The following is a 6,706-nucleotide window of genomic DNA, read 5'->3' on the forward strand; positions in this document are numbered from 1 at the left end:
TTTCGTCCCATTGCGCTTATCTAGAAATGACGGTTAGTTACGCGCGACATTGTGATTGCTTCAGAGCGAAAGATTGCAAGGTATCAAAAAAAGGTTGCATTCGATGTTAGCGGCACTTTAAGCCAAGATATGAAGTTGGTAAAGGTGATTTTTAAACCAATATGTCACAGTGGCCCTATTTCACCACACTTTCAGCCTTACTTTAAAGGACATGACCAACAGCAATGAATTTAGTGTAAAATGATTGGTCTTAGCCAATTCCTAAATCCCAATGTTGAGGAATGCCAAAACACGCCAAAATAAGTTTATTTAGATTCACTGCCGTTCTGCCGTCAACCTTAAGTAATGTGAAGTGTGACTACTAGCCTCGATGAAAGGAAGCAATAAATTGCTTTACTTATACCTGAGCTAATATTGTTTCCAGTTACTTCGTTTGATCCATTTCACAGCTACGGATACGCGTTTTGCAGATTCCTTGCTAGCGGTGACAGCCAGCGCAGCCTGTTGTATGATTTTCAAGTTGAAATATCGACTGTTAGCCAAACAATATCCGAGACATCACAGGAAATCTGGAACAACCTGAAAGAATAATACGTCAAATGACCTCGCACAGAATGTGAATGGAAATCTGTTGCAAAAGGTTTTCTGCAACGTTGGAATGTTCCAAATTGCACGGGTAAATAATATTGAACAATGGTGGCAACTTTTTTTGTATACACTCAAAATGTGCAACCAGTTCGTAGTTGCGGAAGTTGTTTTACCACTGTTTTTAAGTGCGAATGCACTTCTTAAGCGAGCCTGAAGCGTCCGCCGCCGTCCGCATAGCAACAGCTGCGGGTGCGCGCGCTCCTCATCTTCCTTGGTAACGGGGGGAGATGGGCGCGCGCTGCCTGGCCGCTGACATGGCACATACCCACGTGGGGGATTGGCCAGGAATCTCCTCGTCTTCCTTGGCAACGGGGGGAGATGGGCGCGCTCTGCCTGGCCGCTGACATGGCACATACCCACGTGGGGGATTGGCCAAGAATCGGGCGTGACAAGGGCTAATGCACCCGCTTAAAGGAGTACTGACACGAAATTTCAAAGCTCAGATCCGCTCTAGCAATCAAGTACAACGACAACACGAATAGGTGTCTGTGAATAAATGCATCTTCCTTTCTTTGTAGTTGTGTGTGTGTGTGTGATCTCTCTTTCGCGAACATTACCGAACCGCGCAAATTCAACTCGTGCATTCGCACTTTCACATTCTTCCCCTCGGGGAAATGCGGGGAATTTTTTAAGTGCAATGCACTTCTTAAGCGACCCTGAACCTGCGTCCACCGGCGATGTCCGCGCACGTGGAGATGGGCGCGCGCAGCCTGGCCGCTGACATAGCACATACCCACGTGGGGGATTGGCCAGGAATCTCTTCGTCTGGGAGGAGATTCAGGGAGCACAGACGGAAAACATGTTACAATCGAGGCTCCCAGCAACTCTGGCTCCGAAAATTTTAATTATCAAGGGAGCTTTAGCAAAATTATTTTAGCCCTGTGCGATTCGACCTACAAATTTCTGTATGTAGACATTGGTTGATGTGGGGCGAGAGTGACGAAGGGACGTTTGGCCAGAGTGGACTCCATCATGCCCTGGAATCGAACCACCTTGGAGTACCTGGACCCTCCCAACTTCCGGAGGGTGACGCTGCACCTTACATCATCCTTGGGGACGACGCTTTCCCCCTAAAGCCTTTCCTCGTGCGTCCGTATTCGAGACTAGCCCTAAGGGGTGACCAGGAACGGGTTTACCATCATAGGTTGTCCCGTGGGAGGCGTGTAATAGAAAATGATTTTGCATTTTGACTAGCCGGTGGTGGATATTGAAGTGGCAGTTTAAGGCAACTGATGAAAAGGTGAATAGATATGTTCTTGCGTTAGTAGCGCTGTAAAACGTTTTAATCACACTTGACGACGAGAAAGGGAGATATTGCCCTCCACGATTTGTAGATACTGAAGCGCGGAACTGAGATGTCATAAATTGGGAGTGGCGGAAAGAGGGGGGGAGCTATTGCCGTGTTTTCGGAGGCAACGTACCTGGGGTCAAACAGGCAAAGTCGTGTTGCCGAAGTTGTCCGCAATCGTCTAAAGATGTATTTTATGGGCCCTTTCGCAAGTGGATTTGCAAATGGATTACATACGTCGAAGTAGGCCTAGGTCCAGCAAATAGTGACAGTATTTAACCGCTTGCAAGATCCGGCTATTTTTATGAACATGGAAACTAGTTTTGTCGGCATCCGCTGTTCATTCGTTCATACTGTTGCGCATTGTGTAAAGCTGTGTATGCCGTTGCCGCCATCTCATTTTCTAAAGTACGCGTGCATTTGCTTGGGGCTTTTTTTTGCTCTTGCGCAAGCTGGACAATTTTAATTTTTCAGGCGTTTGACGTTTTCGCTTCACGTACTTCCCAAATCCTGCGACAGCCTCCAGCAGGAGACGAGCAGCTGTTTCAAAAAACACCAATAAAATAGGGCGCTGCAACTCCTTCCCTTATGCTCGACAGGAAAGGAATGAAAGTCACAATGTGGTCACTTTTCACATTAGTGAAAAACTTTCACCTTGTGTTTAATTGGCTTTCTTTCACACTGCACGCTCCCTCACCTTTCATTTCCCATTTCTTACTACAAATGGTTACAAAAAGTTGGTGTTTGGCTTCAGTGTAATATACATATTTTTGTGGTTCCTGTTCTTAATCGTTGCTGTGATTATCTTACTAATTTTACTCGCGTCTTTGTTGAGCGCTGGTGCATTACAAGTGCATCAGTAAGTACGCATTTGTTTTGTGTAACTCAGATTACTGTCTTTTATAACAAATAAAAACATTATTGTGGTATGTTTTATGCTACACAAGATAATGAACCCCTCCATCTAACGATGGTGGTGGTTGAACGCGAAGCTTTCTTGTGACGGATTCTTTAGTTGTCGTCTGAGTTATCCATACGGCATCGGCCACGTAAAAATGAACCAATCGGAAAGACGTCGGCTCCATAACGTGAGGGACATACGTTTGACTCTGGCCACTGAAGTGTTTTTTCTTTCACTTCACCCGCAAGCGTTCGCCATCATCGTCAGAGAAAGTTGGCATTTCTGTTGTGCGTTTTTACGTCACACACACCATCAGTGAGAACACTGAGGCTTCTCTTTAATAAGCTGTATACTAAGAGAGACAAAAAGGTATGAAATATTGTGGTAGCCAGCCCTTTATTTTTTGATGAACGACGTTAAGTTCCACTATGTTCAGCAAGTCCACTGCACAAAATGGAATGACACAATGCAGGAACCATAAATGAAGGCTTCAAAGTAGTAACACACATAAAACGGTTTCTTCACATTGCAAATGAACATACAAGAAAGTGACTAAACAAGCATTTTTTGTAGGGAAAAACAATCCCGCCATCTCCGCGAAGTGAATGATGATGAAAGGGGCGAAGCTAAAATGCTTATCCGTAAAACCGTGAAACATTCGCCCGCACATCCTATAAAGATTCCAGACTTCAAGCTTACCACCGCTCTGTTGACAAGCCCGCCGACGAGGTCGATGTTTGTGGTGAATATGTAGGGCTTGTTTGGGATGACAAGAATCTCCATGGGTAAGTTGGCGAATTAGGTGTGTGACATTTTAGCCACCTTGGCCGTCGCCTTCTGCAGACCGTCTTGTGTCGCGTAACCCCGGTACGTGTCTTGAGCTCGCAGGCGACGAACGACAACCTCTTCTTCTTCCTCTCCTCCTTGTTGGGTAGCAACGAATGCGTTGAATGCTTTGACCTTTTCGGCCAATCTTTTGTTGGCCACTCCCTAGGGGGATCCTGCCACAATCATCATTAATGTGCAGGATACAGCAGCAACGAGGGACGGGACAGGGCCCGAGCAAGAGGAGCTTCGCCCCTGAAACAAAACCCAAGCAGAGAAAATAATAAAAAGCTAGGAACCAGTTGGGGGACGAAACAAGACACTGAGATGTAGAACGGTCGGAACAAATGGCCACATTTTTTACTGAGCTTAAGAGTACTTAAGAGTACAAGACAGACAAATACAGAAGATAATCCCGGGAATTGGAACTGCAAGAGGCATTCTACTGATTTGACATTAGCAATGCTTCGTACATTTCCATACTACACAAGAAGGCTAAAAACAGGGTGCACCGTTAGCATTTGCGCAGCCAAATATACGTGCACGTGCAGTTAAAAATCCTTCAAGGCAAGGGCAAACAACAATACACGAAGCGGAAAAAAGGTTTCCCACTAAAAACAGTGAAATATTTAAAAACAGACATTTCGTAGAAATTCTTAACTGCACTGAAATTGAATAGAAACACCAAGGTGCAGAAAATGGTGAGTGGCAGCATTGTGAGTGCAATACAGCTGCAGTTGTGAAACTTCTACAGTAAAAGCTCATTCATTCGAACGCCAAGGGGACGATAAAATTTTTTCGAATTAAGCGGAGTTCGAATTAGCGGGCGGGCGCTAGAATGAACGGAAAATGCGCGGCACTGAGTGGGCACAACACAAACACGCCACCTCTGATTTAGTTACGCGAATTTGGTGCTACTACGTTTGTGGTAGGTGATTTCGTAGTTTGTTCATGGAGTTCGAAGAGCGAATGGTTCCGGTGGCGCGGCGTGCGCTTCGTAAGCGAAATAAGCTTTCGCAGCAGCGTAGCGCGCGCGCTACGCTGTTGGTATTCTGTTTCGTTGCTTTGAATATCTAGTTATTTTGCTTTCGTTGGGATTTGCAACAAATTCTAACCACTCTGGACCGACCTATTCTGCAAGGAGCGATGGAAAACAGGGCATCCCAGTACACAAAATGCCCCCTGCGGTGTTTAATGGAAATATCCCAAGCATACTCGGTAAAGATTCATAAAGCTTAATAAGATGGGTTTCAGTTTTTTTAGTTAACTTGAGAACCTGTACTTGCTGTAAATTTCAGTGCTTTTATTGATACCATGCCTTGAAGCAGTACCACAGCTTTAAGAATACTAGATACAAAAGCCCCTTCTGTAGCTTGTTTTGGCACAACCCTAATTGTAAATGCTTGCACCACGCACTGTGTGGAGCGACGACTCCACACCCTATTTATATATTTTTTTTGCAAGAGTGGGAGCTGTGATGTTTGCGGTAGTATAATACAGTGGAAAGTTGCAAGCGTATTATCGTCACCGCTTTTCAATAGGGATCCATGTGTAGACTGTTGCCTGTCGTCTTGAAGCATCAAGTTCACCAAGGTGGTAACTGCACACAACTTATTCATATTTATGTAGACACAACAGCCCGCAGTGTATGCATGGCCCGTGTTGAAAATGACGATAATAAGCTTGCAACGTTCCACTCTATTATGCCGCTGTAACATCAGTGTTCGCACTCTTAACAAGACAAATATAAATAGGTGTAGAGTTGTCTGTCCACAGAGTTCGTGATGAAAGCATTTATAATTAGGGTTGTGCAAAACAAGATACAGAAGAGGCTTTTGTATCAAATATTCCTAAAGATGGAGTAGTGCTTGAAGGCATGTTATCAAAAAGCAATAAAGTTTGCACCAAGTACAGGACCTCTGTGATTAGAAAAAATTACGGCTAGAGCCGGACGTCCGTCAGACATCCAAAATTCGTATTTTGTATCCCCTGTACATTTCTGTCCGATCATGTCTGATTTTTAACATCCGCTGGATATCTGGAGGTTCGGATCGGACGCCTATCGGACGTTCGTATGATGAGCCATTCCTTTGCTACAGAACATCCCACGGACGTCCGAAAGACGTCCGCCGGCTGTCTGCGGATGGACGCCTTAATGTCCGACACCGGATGTCAGAGGGATGTTCGACGGACATGTGTGGTCCAATGGGTCATATTGCGACTATACATCATCATCAGCCTATCTACGCTTACTGCCGGGCAAAGGACTCTCCCATTAATCTCCCTTTATCCCGGTTCTGTGCTAACTGCGACCAATTTATCCGCGCAAACTTCTTGATCTCATCTGCCTAACTTTCTGCCCCCTGCCATACTTGCCTTCTTCAGGGATCCACTCCTAATGACCAACTATTATCTTGCCTTCGCATTACATGCCCTGCCCACACCACTCTTAATTTCTACTAATAAGTCCTTAACACGCGTTTGTTCTCCGACCCACTCCGCTCTCTTTTTGTCCCTTACTGATCATGTCCCGTTACACTGCCCGCTGAGTCGTCCCTAATGTAAATTGAACCCTCTTAGTGAGCCTCCTAGTTTCGGCTCTGTAGGTGAGTACGGATCGACACTATGATATAAATAGGCTTTGTGCGCTTACATAATCTACCGGAGCATTCATACCTGACAGCAGTTATGCTTGCCAACACCAATCCTCGGACATTCATCACTACACTGTACAAGCAATGTGCCATGAATTGCACGGACGTTCTACGAAAGGGGTAGGGTGGATAATACAACGTTAGGCCCGATGATCAGCACCGCACAAATAATTTAACTCCGGGTGACCTTGTCCTGAGGTGAGCACTGGCTAACATTATTCATCTGCTACATATATCCCCCGATAGTCGCGCGGCGACGGGTTTATAGAGCAAGTCGCGTCCTCGACTAAACGCCTCTTGGAAACATCACCATATGACACAGCGAGCCTGCAGAAACCAGCACAAAATAAAAACAGACGGACCTATAAGTTGTCATACTCTTCCAACGAC

Source organism: Haemaphysalis longicornis, unplaced genomic scaffold, assembly GCF_048455015.1.
Source record: "Haemaphysalis longicornis isolate Haplotype H1 unplaced genomic scaffold, Haemaphysalis longicornis Haplotype H1 scaffold_3, whole genome shotgun sequence".
Taxonomy (NCBI): Eukaryota; Metazoa; Arthropoda; class Arachnida; order Ixodida; family Ixodidae; genus Haemaphysalis; species Haemaphysalis longicornis.